Source organism: Sturnus vulgaris, unplaced genomic scaffold (genome assembly GCF_052056855.1).
Source record: "Sturnus vulgaris isolate bStuVul1 unplaced genomic scaffold, bStuVul1.hap1 Scaffold_156, whole genome shotgun sequence".
NCBI classification, from domain to species: domain Eukaryota; kingdom Metazoa; phylum Chordata; class Aves; order Passeriformes; family Sturnidae; genus Sturnus; species Sturnus vulgaris.
This window is the reverse complement of record NW_028276073.1, coordinates 1,307,528-1,322,527: the sequence shown is the minus strand read 5'-3', so window position 1 is coordinate 1,322,527 and position 15,000 is coordinate 1,307,528.

The window sequence follows — 15,000 nt, the reverse complement described above, 5'->3', positions numbered from 1 at the left end:
CGGCTGCCGGCCACCAGCGTGCACCGGGACCGACAGCCGAAGAAATGCCGCACCCGGCGAGCGGGCGGGGCCCCGGCTTAAGGCCGGGCAGAAAAGGGGCGAGGCGCCGCCGCCTCGCCCGCCACCATCCCCGGGGGAGCGAGCGGGCGCCCGGCTCCCCGTTGTCACGAAACCGGCAGCAGCCGGGCCGGAGCGGGACACACTCGCGGCTTTCTCGCCCTCTCTCTGGGCCTTTTTCTCGCTTCTCCCCCGCCTGGAACAACGCAGCCTCGCCTGGGCCGGGGGAGCGCGGTGGCTCTCGGATCGCATCGCTCTCTCTGGGGGCTTTCTCGCTTCTCCCCCGGACTGAACCCGCAGCCTCGGCCTGGGCCGGGGAGCGGCTCTCGGATCGCATCGGTCTCTCTGGGGGCTTTCTCGCTTCTCCCCCGACTGAGCACGCAGCCTCGCCTGGGCCGGGGAGCGGCTCTCGGATCGCATCGGTCTCTCTCTCTGGGCTAACCTGTCCCAGTCGAACTGGGTAAGACGGGAAGCCGGACGAAGCCACGCGACTCGCCCCGACATCGGCGGTGTTCTTCTGGCCCTGGCGACCGCACGCGCGTCCGCCCTTCTCCGCCACGGACACAGGCACGGCAACAGCCTGTGGGGATACGGCCCGTCACCTCGTTCCCATAATACGGACAGATGGGCCCGAAGCGGCGGAGGCCGGAAAGAGAACCGATGTACGTGACCGAGGGGGCGCAGTGGCGCACGCCGCCTTCTACGATGACATAGCCGGAGGCAGCGAGAAACAGCGACCCCTTGGAGTACTTCCAGGCCGGCGGCGGACAACAGGTCTACCAGCCATGAAACGGGCAACAGGTCTACCGACGGCTTGCTGCGGACAACAGGTCTACCCAGCCATGAAACGGGCAACAGGTCGACCAAGCTGCGGACAACAGGTCTACCCAGGGCATGCTGCGGACACCAGGTCTACCCACGGCTTGCTGCGGACAACAGGTCTACCCAGGCATGAATCGGGCAACAGGTCTACCAAGCTGCGGACACCAGGTCTACCCACGGCATGCTGCGGACAACAGGTCTACCCACGGCTTGCTGCGGACACCAGGTCTACCCAGCCATGAAACGGGCAACAGGTCTACCCACTCAATGCTGCGGACACCAGGTCTACCCAGCCATGAAACGGGCAACAGGTCTACCAAGCTGCGGACACCAGGTCTACCCAGGGCATGCTGCGGACACCAGGTCTACCCACTCAATGCTACGGACAACAGGTCTACCCAGCCATGAAACGGGCAACAGGTCTACCAAGCTGCGGACAACAGGTCTACCCAGGGCATGCTGCGGACACCAGGTCTACCCACGGCTTGCTGCGGACAACAGGTCTACCCAGCTGCGGACACCAGGTCTACCCAGGGCATGAAACGGGCAACAGGTCTACCAAGCTGCGGACACCAGGTCTACCCAGGGCATGCTGCGGACACCAGGTCTACCCACGGCTTGCTGCGGACAACAGGTCTACCCAGCCATGAAACGGGCAACAGGTCTACCAAGCTGCGGACACCAGGTCTACCCAGGGCATGCTGCGGACACCAGGTCTACCCACGGCTTGCTGCGGACACCAGGTCTACCCAGCCATGAAACGGGCAACAGGTCTACCAAGCTGCGGACACCAGGTCTACCCAGGGCATGCTGCGGACACCAGGTCTACCAACTCAATGCTGCGGACAACAGGTCTACCCAGCCATGAAACGGGCAACAGGTCTACCAAGCTGCGGACACCAGGTCTACCCACGGCTTGCTGCGGACACCAGGTCTACCCAGCCATGAAACGGGCAACAGGTCTACCCACTCAATGCTGCGGACAACAGGTCTACCCAGCCATGAAACGGGCAACAGGTCTACCAAGCTGCGGACACCAGGTCTACCCAGGGCATGCTGCGGACAACAGGTCTACCCAGCCATGAAACGGGCAACAGGTCTACCCACGGCTTGCTGCGGACAACAGGTCTACCCAGGCATGAAACGGGCAACAGGTCTACCAAGCTGCGGACACCAGGTCTACCCAGGGCATGCTGCGGACACCAGGTCTACCCAGCCATGAAACGGGCAACAGGTCTACTCACGGCTTGCTGCGGACACCAGGTCTACCCAGCCATGAAACGGGCAACAGGTCTACCAAGCTGCGGACACCAGGTCTACCCAGCCTTGAAACGGGCAACAGGTCTACCAAGCTGCGGACACCAGGTCTACCCAGGGCATGCTGCGGACACCAGGTCTACCCAGCCATGAAACGGGCAACAGGTCTACTCACGGCTTGCTGCGGACACCAGGTCTACCAAGGGCATGCTGCGGACACCAGGTCTACCCAGCCATGAATCGGGCAACAGGTCTACTCACGGCTTGCTGCGGACACCAGGTCTACCCAGCCATGAAACGGGCAACAGGTCTACCAAGCTGCGGACACCAGGTCTACCCAGGGCATGCTGCGGACACCAGGTCTACCCACGGCTTGCTGCGGACAACAGGTCTACCCAGGCATGAATCGGGCAACAGGTCTACCAAGCTGCGGACACCAGGTCTACCCAGGGCATGCTGCGGACACCAGGTCTACCCACGGCTTGCTGCGGACAACAGGTCTACCAACTCAATGCTGCGGACAACAGGTCTACCCAGCCATGAAACGGGCAACAGGTCTACCAAGCTGCGGACACCAGGTCTACCCACGGCTTGCTGCGGACACCAGGTCTACCCAGCCATGAAACGGGCAACAGGTCTACCAAGCTGCGGACACCAGGTCTACCCAGGGCATGCTGCGGACACCAGGTCTACCCAGCCATGAAACGGGCAACAGGTCTACTCACGGCTTGCTGCGGACACCAGGTCTACCCAGCCATGAAACGGGCAACAGGTCTACTCACTCAATGCTGCGGACACCAGGTCTACCCAGCCATGAAACGGGCAACAGGTCTACCAACTCAATGCTGCGGACAACAGGTCTACCCAGCCATGAAACGGGCAACAGGTCTACCAAGCTGCGGACACCAGGTCTACCCACGGCTTGCTGCGGACAACAGGTCTACCCAGGCATGAATCGGGCAACAGGTCTACCAAGCTGCGGACACCAGGTCTACCCACGGCTTGCTGCGGACAACAGGTCTACCCAGCCATGAAACGGGCAACAGGTCTACCAAGCTGCGGACACCAGGTCTACCCACGGCTTGCTGCGGACAACAGGTCTACCCAGCCATGAAACGGGCAACAGGTCTACTCACGGCTTGCTGCGGACACCAGGTCTACCCAGCCATGAATCGGGCAACAGGTCTACCAAGCTGCGGACAACAGGTCTACCCAGCCATGAAACGGGCAACAGGTCTACCAACTCAATGCTGCGGACAACAGGTCTACCCAGCCATGAAACGGGCAACAGGTCTACCAAGCTGCGGACACCAGGTCTACCCAGGGTATGCAGCGGACACCAGGTCTACCAACTCAATGCTGCGGACAACAGGTCTACCCAGCCATGAAACGGGCAACAGGTCTACCAAGCTGCGGACACCAGGTCTACCCACGGCTTGCTGCGGACACCAGGTCTACCCAGCCATGAAACGGGCAACAGGTCTACCCACTCAATGCTGCGGACAACAGGTCTACCCAGCCATGAAACGGGCAACAGGTCTACCAAGCTGCGGACACCAGGTCTACCCAGGGCATGCTGCGGACAACAGGTCTACCCAGCCATGAAACGGGCAACCGGTCTACTCACGGCTTGCTGCGGACAACAGGTCTACCCAGCCATGAAACGGGCAACAGGTCTACCAAGCTGCGGACACCAGGTCTACCCAGGGCATGCTGCGGACACCAGGTCTACCCAGCCATGAAACGGGCAACAGGTCTACCAAGCTGCGGACAACAGGTCTACCCAGCCATGAAACGGGCAACAGGTCTACCAAGCTGCGGACACCAGGTCTACCCAGCCTTGAAACGGGCAACAGGTCTACCAAGCTGCGGACACCAGGTCTACCCAGGGCATGCTGCGGACACCAGGTCTACCCAGCCATGAATCGGGCAACAGGTCTACTCACGGCTTGCTGCGGACACCAGGTCTACCCAGCCATGAAACGGGCAACAGGTCGACCAAGCTGCGGACACCAGGTCTACCCAGGGCATGCTGCGGACACCAGGTCTACCCACGGCTTGCTGCGGACAACAGGTCTACCCAGGCATGAATCGGGCAACAGGTCTACCAAGCTGCGGACACCAGGTCTACCCAGGGCATGCTGCGGACACCAGGTCTACCCACGGCTTGCTGCGGACAACAGGTCTACCAACTCAATGCTGCGGACAACAGGTCTACCCAGCCATGAAACGGGCAACAGGTCTACCAAGCTGCGGACACCAGGTCTACCCACGGCTTGCTGCGGACAACAGGTCTACCCAGCCATGAAACGGGCAACAGGTCTACCAAGCTGCGGACACCAGGTCTACCCAGGGCATGCTGCGGACACCAGGTCTACCCAGCCATGAAACGGGCAACAGGTCTACTCACGGCTTGCTGCGGACACCAGGTCTACCCAGCCATGAAACGGGCAACAGGTCTACTCACTCAATGCTGCGGACACCAGGTCTACCCACGGCTTGCTGCGGACAACAGGTCTACCCAGCCATGAAACGGGCAACAGGTCTACCAAGCTGCGGACACCAGGTCTACCCAGGGCATGCTGCGGACACCAGGTCTACCCACGGCTTGCTGCGGACAACAGGTCTACCAACTCAATGCTGCGGACAACAGGTCTACCCAGCCATGAAACGGGCAACAGGTCTACCAAGCTGCGGACACCAGGTCTACCCAGGGCATGCTGCGGACACCAGGTCTACCCAGCCATGAAACGGGCAACAGGTCTACTCACGGCTTGCTGCGGACACCAGGTCTACCCAGCCATGAAACGGGCAACAGGTCTACTCACTCAATGCTGCGGACACCAGGTCTACCCAGCCATGAAACGGGCAACAGGTCTACCAACTCAATGCTGCGGACAACAGGTCTACCCAGCCATGAAACGGGCAACAGGTCTACCAAGCTGCGGACACCAGGTCTACCCACGGCTTGCTGCGGACAACAGGTCTACCCAGGCATGAATCGGGCAACAGGTCTACCAAGCTGCGGACACCAGGTCTACCCACGGCTTGCTGCGGACAACAGGTCTACCCAGCCATGAAACGGGCAACAGGTCTACCAAGCTGCGGACACCAGGTCTACCCAGGGCATGCTGCGGACACCAGGTCTACCCAGCCATGAAACGGGCAACAGGTCTACCAAGCTGCGGACACCAGGTCTACCCAGGGCATGCTGCGGACACCAGGTCTACCCAGCCATGAAACGGGCAACAGGTCTACCAAGCTGCGGACACCAGGTCTACCCACGGCTTGCTGCGGACAACAGGTCTACCCAGCCATGAAACGGGCAACAGGTCTACTCACGGCTTGCTGCGGACACCAGGTCTACCCAGCCATGAATCGGGCAACAGGTCTACCAAGCTGCGGACAACAGGTCTACCCAGCCATGAAACGGGCAACAGGTCTACCAACTCAATGCTGCGGACAACAGGTCTACCCAGCCATGAAACGGGCAACAGGTCTACCAAGCTGCGGACACCAGGTCTACCCAGGGCATGCTGCGGACACCAGGTCTACCCAGCCATGAAACGGGCAACAGGTCTACCAAGCTGCGGACACCAGGTCTACCCACGGCTTGCTGCGGACAACAGGTCTACCCAGCCATGAAACGGGCAACAGGTCTACTCACGGCTTGCTGCGGACACCAGGTCTACCCAGCCATGAATCGGGCAACAGGTCTACCAAGCTGCGGACAACAGGTCTACCCAGCCATGAAACGGGCAACAGGTCTACCAACTCAATGCTGCGGACAACAGGTCTACCCAGCCATGAAACGGGCAACAGGTCTACCAAGCTGCGGACACCAGGTCTACCCAGGGTATGCAGCGGACACCAGGTCTACCAACTCAATGCTGCGGACACCAGGTCTACCCAGCCATGAAACGGGCAACAGGTCTACCAAGCTGCGGACACCAGGTCTACCCACGGCTTGCTGCGGACAACAGGTCTACCCAGCCATGAAACGGGCAACAGGTCTACTCACGGCTTGCTGCGGACACCAGGTCTACCCAGCCATGAAACGGGCAACAGGTCTACCAAGCTGCGGACACCAGGTCTACCCAGGGCATGCTGCGGACACCAGGTCTACCCAGCCATGAAACGGGCAACAGGTCTACTCACGGCTTGCTGCGGACACCAGGTCTACCCAGCCATGAATCGGGCAACAGGTCTACCAAGCTGCGGACAACAGGTCTACCCAGCCATGAAACGGGCAACAGGTCTACCAACTCAATGCTGCGGACAACAGGTCTACCCAGCCATGAAACGGGCAACAGGTCTACCAAGCTGCGGACACCAGGTCTACCCAGGGTATGCAGCGGACACCAGGTCTACCAACTCAATGCTGCGGACAACAGGTCTACCCAGGCATGAATCGGGCAACAGGTCTACCAAGCTGCGGACACCAGGTCTACCCACGGCTTGCTGCGGACACCAGGTCTACCCAGCCATGAAACGGGCAACAGGTCTACCCACTCAATGCTGCGGACAACAGGTCTACCCAGCCATGAAACGGGCAACAGGTCTACCAAGCTGCGGACACCAGGTCTACCCAGGGCATGCTGCGGACACCAGGTCTACCCAGGCATGAAACGGGCAACAGGTCTACCAAGCTGCGGACACCAGGTCTACCCAGGGCATGCTGCGGACACCAGGTCTACCCAGCCATGAAACGGGCAACAGGTCTACTCACGGCTTGCTGCGGACACCAGGTCTACCCCGCCATGAAACGGGCAACAGGTCTACCAAGCTGCGGACAACAGGTCTACCCAGCCATGAAACGGGCAACAGGTCTACCAAGCTGCGGACACCAGGTCTACCCAGGGCATGCTGCGGACACCAGGTCTACCAACTCAATGCTGCGGACAACAGGTCTACCCAGCCATGAAACGGGCAACAGGTCTACCAAGCTGCGGACACCAGGTCTACCCAGGGCATGCTGCGGACACCAGGTCTACCAACTCAATGCTGCGGACAACAGGTCTACCCAGCCATGAATCGGGCAACAGGTCTACCAAGCTGCGGACACCAGGTCTACCCAGGGCATGCTGCGGACACCAGGTCTACCCAGCCATGAAACGGGCAACAGGTCTACTCACGGCTTGCTGCGGACACCAGGTCTACCCAGCCATGAAACGGGCAACAGGTCTACCAAGCTGCGGACAACAGGTCTACCCAGCCATGAAACGGGCAACAGGTCTACCCACTCAATGCTGCGGACACCAGGTCTACCCAGGGCATGCTGCGGACACCAGGTCTACCAACTCAATGCTGCGGACAACAGGTCTACCCAGGCATGAATCGGGCAACAGGTCTACCAGGCTGCGGACACCAGGTCTACCCACGGCTTGCTGCGGACACCAGGTCTACCCAGCCATGAAACGGGCAACAGGTCTACCAAGCTGCGGACACCAGGTCTACCCAGGGCATGCTGCGGACACCAGGTCTACCCAGCCATGAAACGGGCAACAGGTCTACTCACGGCTTGCTGCGGACACCAGGTCTACCCAGGCATGAATCGGGCAACAGGTCTACCAAGCTGCGGACACCAGGTCTACCCAGGGCATGCTGCGGACACCAGGTCTACCCAGCCATGAAACGGGCAACAGGTCTACTCACGGCTTGCTGCGGACACCAGGTCTACCCAGCCATGAAACGGGCAACAGGTCTACCAAGCTGCGGACACCAGGTCTACCCAGGGCATGCTGCGGACACCAGGTCTACCAACTCAATGCTGCGGACAACAGGTCTACCCAGCCATGAAACGGGCAACAGGTCTACCAAGCTGCGGACACCAGGTCTACCCAGGGCATGCTGCGGACACCAGGTCTACCAACTCAATGCTGCGGACAACAGGTCTACCCAGCCATGAATCGGGCAACAGGTCTACCAAGCTGCGGACACCAGGTCTACCCAGGGCATGCTGCGGACACCAGGTCTACCCAGCCATGAAACGGGCAACAGGTCTACCAAGCTGCGGACACCAGGTCTACCCAGGGCATGCTGCGGACACCAGGTCTACCCAGCCATGAAACGGGCAACAGGTCTACTCACGGCTTGCTGCGGACACCAGGTCTACCCAGCCATGAAACGGGCAACAGGTCTACCAAGCTGCGGACACCAGGTCTACCCAGGGCATGCTGCGGACACCAGGTCTACCCAGCCATGAAACGGGCAACAGGTCTACTCACGGCTTGCTGCGGACACCAGGTCTACCCAGCCATGAAACGGGCAACAGGTCTACCAAGCTGCGGACACCAGGTCTACCCAGGGCATGCTGCGGACACCAGGTCTACCAACTCAATGCTGCGGACAACAGGTCTACCCAGCCATGAAACGGGCAACAGGTCTACCAAGCTGCGGACACCAGGTCTACCCAGGGCATGCTGCGGACACCAGGTCTACCAACTCAATGCTGCGGACAACAGGTCTACCCAGCCATGAATCGGGCAACAGGTCTACCAAGCTGCGGGCACCAGGTCTACCCACGGCTTGCTGCGGACAACAGGTCTACCCAGCCATGAAACGGGCAACAGGTCTACCAAGCTGCGGACACCAGGTCTACCCAGGGCATGCTGCGGACACCAGGTCTACCCAGCTATGAAACGGGCAACAGGTCTACTCACGGCTTGCTGCGGACACCAGGTCTACCCAGCCATGAAACGGGCAACAGGTCTACCAAGCTGCGGACACCAGGTCTACCCAGGGCATGCTGCGGACACCAGGTCTACCCAGCCATGAAACGGGCAACAGGTCTACTCACGGCTTGCTGCGGACACCAGGTCTACCCAGCCATGAAACGGGCAACAGGTCTACCAAGCTGCGGACACCAGGTCTACCCAGGGCATGCTGCGGACACCAGGTCTACCCAGCCATGAAACGGGCAACAGGTCTACCAAGCTGCGGACACCAGGTCTACCCAGGGCATGCTGCGGACACCAGGTCTACCCACGGCTTGCTGCGGACAACAGGTCTACCCAGGGCATGAATCGGGCAACAGGTCTACCAAGCTGCGGACACCAGGTCTACCCAGGGCATGCTGCGGACACCAGGTCTACCCACGGCTTGCTGCGGACAACCGGTCTACCCACGGCTTGCTGCGGACAACAGGTCTACCCACTCCAAGCTGCGGACACCAGGTCTAACTACTCCATTACGCGGACAACAGGTCTACCCACTCCATGCGGCGGACAACATGTCTACCCGCTCCATGCTGCGGACACCAGGTCTGCCCACGCCGTGATGCGGACCACAGGTCTACCTTCGCCATGCTGCACGCAGCCCGGGTCGCACCGGAGCTAGGTAGACCCGGTCGCCGCGGCCGTCGCAGCGCCCTCGCCCTCGACGGCGGACCCACGCCGCCGGTCCCGGAGGCGGGTAGACCTGGTCGCCGCGGCCACGGCGGCCGCCCATCCCGGAGCCCAGTAGACCTGGCCGCCGCGGGACCGGCCAAGTTTCCCGGAGTCGTGTAGACCTGGTCGTCGCGGCCACGGCCGCCGCCGCTGCGCCTTCGCCGGCGACGGCGGTCCCACGCCACCGGCCCCGGAGCCGCGTCGACCTGGCCGCCGCGGGACGGGCCACGTTTCGCGGATCCGGGTAGACGAGGCATCCTTGTACCATCTCGGAGCCGGGGAAACCCCACAGCCTCTTAACGCTCCGGAGCCCAAGTGCTCCAGCAGCCTTGCCCCGCCCGGCAGAATCGATTTCAAGACCAAGACATATTTTCGACAACATTTTATTTCATCATTTCATTTCATTTCTTTTCATTTCATTTTATTATTTTATTTTATTTCGTTTTGTTTTGTTTTGTTTTGTTTTGATTTGATTTGATTTGTTTCATTTCCTCTTTGCCTTTTTTGAATGATTGCCTCTTCTATTTACTCGGAAAGAAAATCTTTTCCGGAAAACAAAACTCTTGCCAAATCTTATTTGTGATCCCTTTGGGCCCACAGCCGAGCTGACGGAGGGCCTGTGCCCGGTTCTCGCCCTGCTGACACACTGACCCCCCCAAACGGCGTCCTCCCTACCCCACGCCTCCTCCCCCGTCCCCCAGAGACCCTACCTACAGAGCCCCCCCCCCCACAAAACAGAACCTCACGGGCCGCAGCACAGCCAGGGGAAGCACGTACGTGCAGCGAAACTCGGCCCAAAGCCGCCGCGCCCTGGCACAACTCGCCCTGCCCCTTCCCGCCCCACGGAGGCGGCTGCATCGAGGCGACCGGCGCCGCCGTCGGCAAGCGGGTGGCCGCTTTCGGGCCGGTTCTTCCGCGGAAGGTCTGCAGAGCTCTTGGGGCCTCGGCGCGGGTTTGGGGGGCCGTGAGGGCTCGCTGTCGAGGCGCCCGGGGCCGGCACGAAGCCGCCTGCCCTCTCCCTGTCCCTGCCCCGTCTTCCGCAGCCACCCATTAACGCTGGGGGCGAGCCCGCCCTCCGCCATCAACCTCCCATGCAGCGCTTTCAGACTTTCCCCGCCCCTGCCCATTGTCGGCTGGGGGCGCCCTGCCCCCCGCCGTCAGCCTCCCTGGCAGCGCTTTCAGACTCTCTCGGGCCCCTGCCCATTGTCGGCTGGGGGCGCCCCGCCCCCCGCCCTCAGCCTCCCTGGCAGCGCTTTCAGACTGCCTCGGGCCCTGCCCATTGTCGGTTGGGGGCGCCCCGCCCCCCGCCCTCAGCCTCCCTGGCAGCGCTTTCAGACTGCCTCGGGCCCTGCCCATTGTCGGTTGGGGGCGACCCCGCCCTCCGCCATCAGCCTCCCTGGCAGCACTTTCAGCCTCTTCCTGCCCCCGCCCACGGTCCCACCGGGCAGTTTACACGGCGGCGGCGGGAGGCTGATGCCGAGGTCGGCAGGCGGAGAGCCTGGTGCACAAGCAGGGATGGCGGCGGGATGATTGGCGCCGTCTGTCCCTGGTCAAAGAAGCTCTCTGTTCAGCTTTCTCGGAGCCTTTTGCTTTGGTGGCGTTCCTTCCTCCTCCGCCCCGGCGCCGCTCAAGCCTGCGGCAGGGCGGCAGCGCGGCGGGCGGGCGGCCGGGGGGAGGGGGGAGGGGGGGGGGAGGGAGGGAGCGCGCGAGCGAGCGAGCGAGCGCGCTGCAGAAATGAAGCCCGGAGCAGGGCCGCGGTCCATTCGAGCACGGGGAGGGGGCGCGACAACGCTGCCTGCTCCTGTCGGGGAGCGCTTGGGGAAGTGGGGTGCCGGCACCATGACGGCGGAGCGGACAGGGGCCGCGGCTGGGGAAGAGGCCGGCGGAGCTCGCCAGTGGATGCTGGCGCACGGAGCCGGCAGGGACACCTGGGCACGGCTGGGACCGAAAGTCGCCCGCCTTCACGCCCCGCCTTTCGCCGGGGGGAAGAAGACGCGAGAGCAGGGCTGCCTGCTGGGCTGCCAGTGCCCGCGGTCATGCCGGACGTGCAGGCCGACCGCCGAAGGCGTGCTCGCCGCTGCAGAGACGACAAGGGGGCCGCGCGTCCGATGGAAGAGACGGGGCGCCATCGCGCGGCGGCCGGGCTGCAAGGCCGGCCGACGGTAACAGGACTACCACGCCGCGGGCGGCCAGAGACAAAGACCGGCCGAGGGCAACAGGTCTACCCAGCATTAGGCCGGCCGGTACCAGGGCCGGCCGAGGGCAACAGTTCTACCCAGCATTAGGCCAGCCGGAAAGACGGCCGGCAGAGGGCAACAGGTCTACCCAGCATTCGGCCGTCAGGTACAAAGGCCGGCCGAGGGCAACAGGTCTACCCAGCATTCGGCTGGCCGGTAACACGGCGGGCCGAGGGCAACAGGTCTACCCAGCATTAGGCCGGCCGGTAACACTGCCGGCCGAGGGCAACAGGTCTACCCAGCATTAGGCCGCCACGTCCAAAGGCCGGCCGAGGGCAACAGGTCTACCCAGCATTCGGCCGCCACGTCCAAAGGCCGGCCGAGGGCAACAGGTCTACCCAGCATTAGGCCGCCACGTCCAAAGGCCGGCCGAGGGCAACAGGTCTACCCAGCATTCGGCCGCCACGTACAAAGGCCGGCCGAGGGCAACAGGTCTACCCAGCATTCGGCCGCCACGTCCAAAGGCCGGCCGAGGGCAACAGGTCTACCCAGCATTCGGCCGCCACGTCCAAAGGCCGGCCGAGGGCAACAGGTCTACCCAGCATTCGGCCGCCACGTCCAAAGGCCGGCCGAGGGCAACAGGTCTACCCAGCATTCGGCCGCCACGTCCAAAGGCCGGCCGAGGGCAACAGGTCTACCCAGCATTAGGCCGCCACGTCCAAAGGCCGGCCGAGGGCAACAGGTCTACCCAGCATTAGGCCGGCCGGCAGAGGGCAACAGGTCTACCCAGCATTCGGCCGTCAGGTACAAAGGCCGGCCGAGGGCAACAGGTCTACCCAGCATTCGGCCGCCACGTCCAAAGGCCGGCCGAGGGCAACAGGTCTACCCAGCATTCGGCCGTCAGGTACAAAGGCCGGCCGAGGGCAACAGGTCTACCCAGCATTCGGCTGGCCGGTAACACGGCGGGCCGAGGGCAACAGGTCTACCCAGCATTAGGCCGGCCGGTAACACTGCCGGCCGAGGGCAACAGGTCTACCCAGCATTAGGCCGCCACGTCCAAAGGCCGGCCGAGGGCAACAGGTCTACCCAGCATTAGGCCGCCACGTCCAAAGGCCGGCCGAGGGCAACAGGTCTACCCAGCATTAGGCCGCCACGTCCAAAGGCCGGCCGAGGGCAACAGGTCTACCCAGCATTAGGCTGCCACGTCCAAAGGCCGGCCGAGGGCAACAGGTCTACCCAGCATTCGGCCGCCACGTCCAAAGGCCGGCCGAGGGCAACAGGTCTCCCCAGCATTAGGCCGGCCGGCAGAGGGCAACAGGTCTACCCAGCATTCGGCCGTCAGGTACAAAGGCCGGCCGAGGGCAACAGGTCTACCCAGCATTAGGCCGGCCGGTAACACTGCCGGCCGAGGGCAACAGGTCTACCCAGCATTAGGCCGCCACGTCCAAAGGCCGGCCGAGGGCAACAGGTCTACCCAGCATTAGGCCGCCACGTCCAAAGGCCGGCCGAGGGCAACAGGTCTACCCAGCATTCGGCCGCCACGTCCAAAGGCCGGCCGAGGGCAACAGGTCTACCCAGCATTAGGCCGGCCGGCAGAGGGCAACAGGTCTACCCAGCATTCGGCCGTCAGGTACAAAGGCCGGCCGAGGGCAACAGGTCTACCCAGCATTAGGCCGGCCGGTAACACGGCCGGCAGAGGGCAACAGGTCTACTCAGCATTAGGCCGGCCGGTAAAACGGCAGGCCGAGGGCAACAGGTCTACCCAGCATTCGGCCGTCAGGTACAAAGGCCGGCCGAGGGCAACAGGTCTACCCAGCATTAGGCCGGCCGGTAACACTGCCGGCCGAGGGCAACAGGTCTACCCAGCATTAGGCCGCCACGTCCAAAGGCCGGCCGAGGGCAACAGGTCTACCCAGCATTAGGCCGCCACGTCCAAAGGCCGGCCGAGGGCAACAGGTCTACCCAGCATTCGGCCGCCACGTATAAAGGCCGGCCGAGGGCAACAGGTCTACCCAGCATTAGGCCGGCCGGCAGAGGGCAACAGGTCTACCCAGCATTCGGCCGTCAGGTACAAAGGCCGGCCGAGGGCAACAGGTCTACCCAGCATTAGGCCGGCCGGTAACACTGCCGGCCGAGGGCAACAGGTCTAACCAGCATTAGGCCGCCACGTCCAAAGGCCGGCCGAGGGCAACAGGTCTACCCAGCATTAGGCCGCCACGTCCAAAGGCCGGCCGAGGGCAACAGGTCTACCCAGCATTAGGCCGCCACGTCCAAAGGCCGGCCGAGGGCAACAGGTCTACCCAGCATTCGGCCGCCACGTCCAAAGGCCGGCCGAGGGCAACAGGTCTACCCAGCATTCGGCCGCCACGTCCAAAGGCCGGCCGAGGGCAACAGGTCTACCCAGCATTAGGCCGGCCGGCAGAGGGCAACAGGTCTACCCAGCATTCGGCCGTCAGGTACAAAGGCCGGCCGAGGGCAACAGGTCTACCCAGCATTAGGCCGCCACGTCCAAAGGCCGGCCGAGGGCAACAGGTCTACCCAGCATTAGGCCGGCCGGCAGAGGGCAACAGGTCTACCCAGCATTCGGCCGTCAGGTACAAATGCCGGCCGAGGGCAACAGGTCTACCCAGCATTAGGCCGCCACGTCCAAAGGCCGGCCGAGGGCAACAGGTCTACCCAGCATTAGGCCGGCCGGTAACACGGCCGGCAGAGGGCAACAGGTCTACTCAGCATTAGGCCGGCCGGTAAAACGGCAGGCCGAGGGCAACAGGTCTACCCAGCATTCGGCCGTCAGGTACAAAGGCCGGCCGAGGGCAACAGGTCTACCCAGCACCTGCCAGGACGGCAGGGCGCCGAACCGGGCTCCGCGTGCCACCGTCTTGGCCTCCCAAACGCCGACCAACGACGCTTGTGGATGGGGCGCGATGGGCGCGGCGCGCGGCGCCCCGGGTCCCCGCCGGCACCAGGTCTACCTCGCCGCCTGGAGACGGCAGCAAACGGATCCCCCTCTCACCGCGCGCGCGCGCGGTGAAGGGAAACCCGCCGCCGCCGCCGCCGCCGCCGCCGCCGCCGCCGCCGCCGCCCGCGCACAGCCAAGCCCCCGCACCGCGTGTCGGGCCTGGGACCCGCGCGGAGGGAAGTCGAGGCCGCGCGGCCCGGCGGGGCCTCTCTCTCTCTCTCTCTGGCTGGCGGCGCGGCACGCGGCCCCCGGGTTCCCGGGTCCCCGCCGGCACCAGGTCTACCTCGCCGCCTGGAGACGGCAGCAAACGGATCCCCCTCTCACCGCGCGCGCGCGCGGT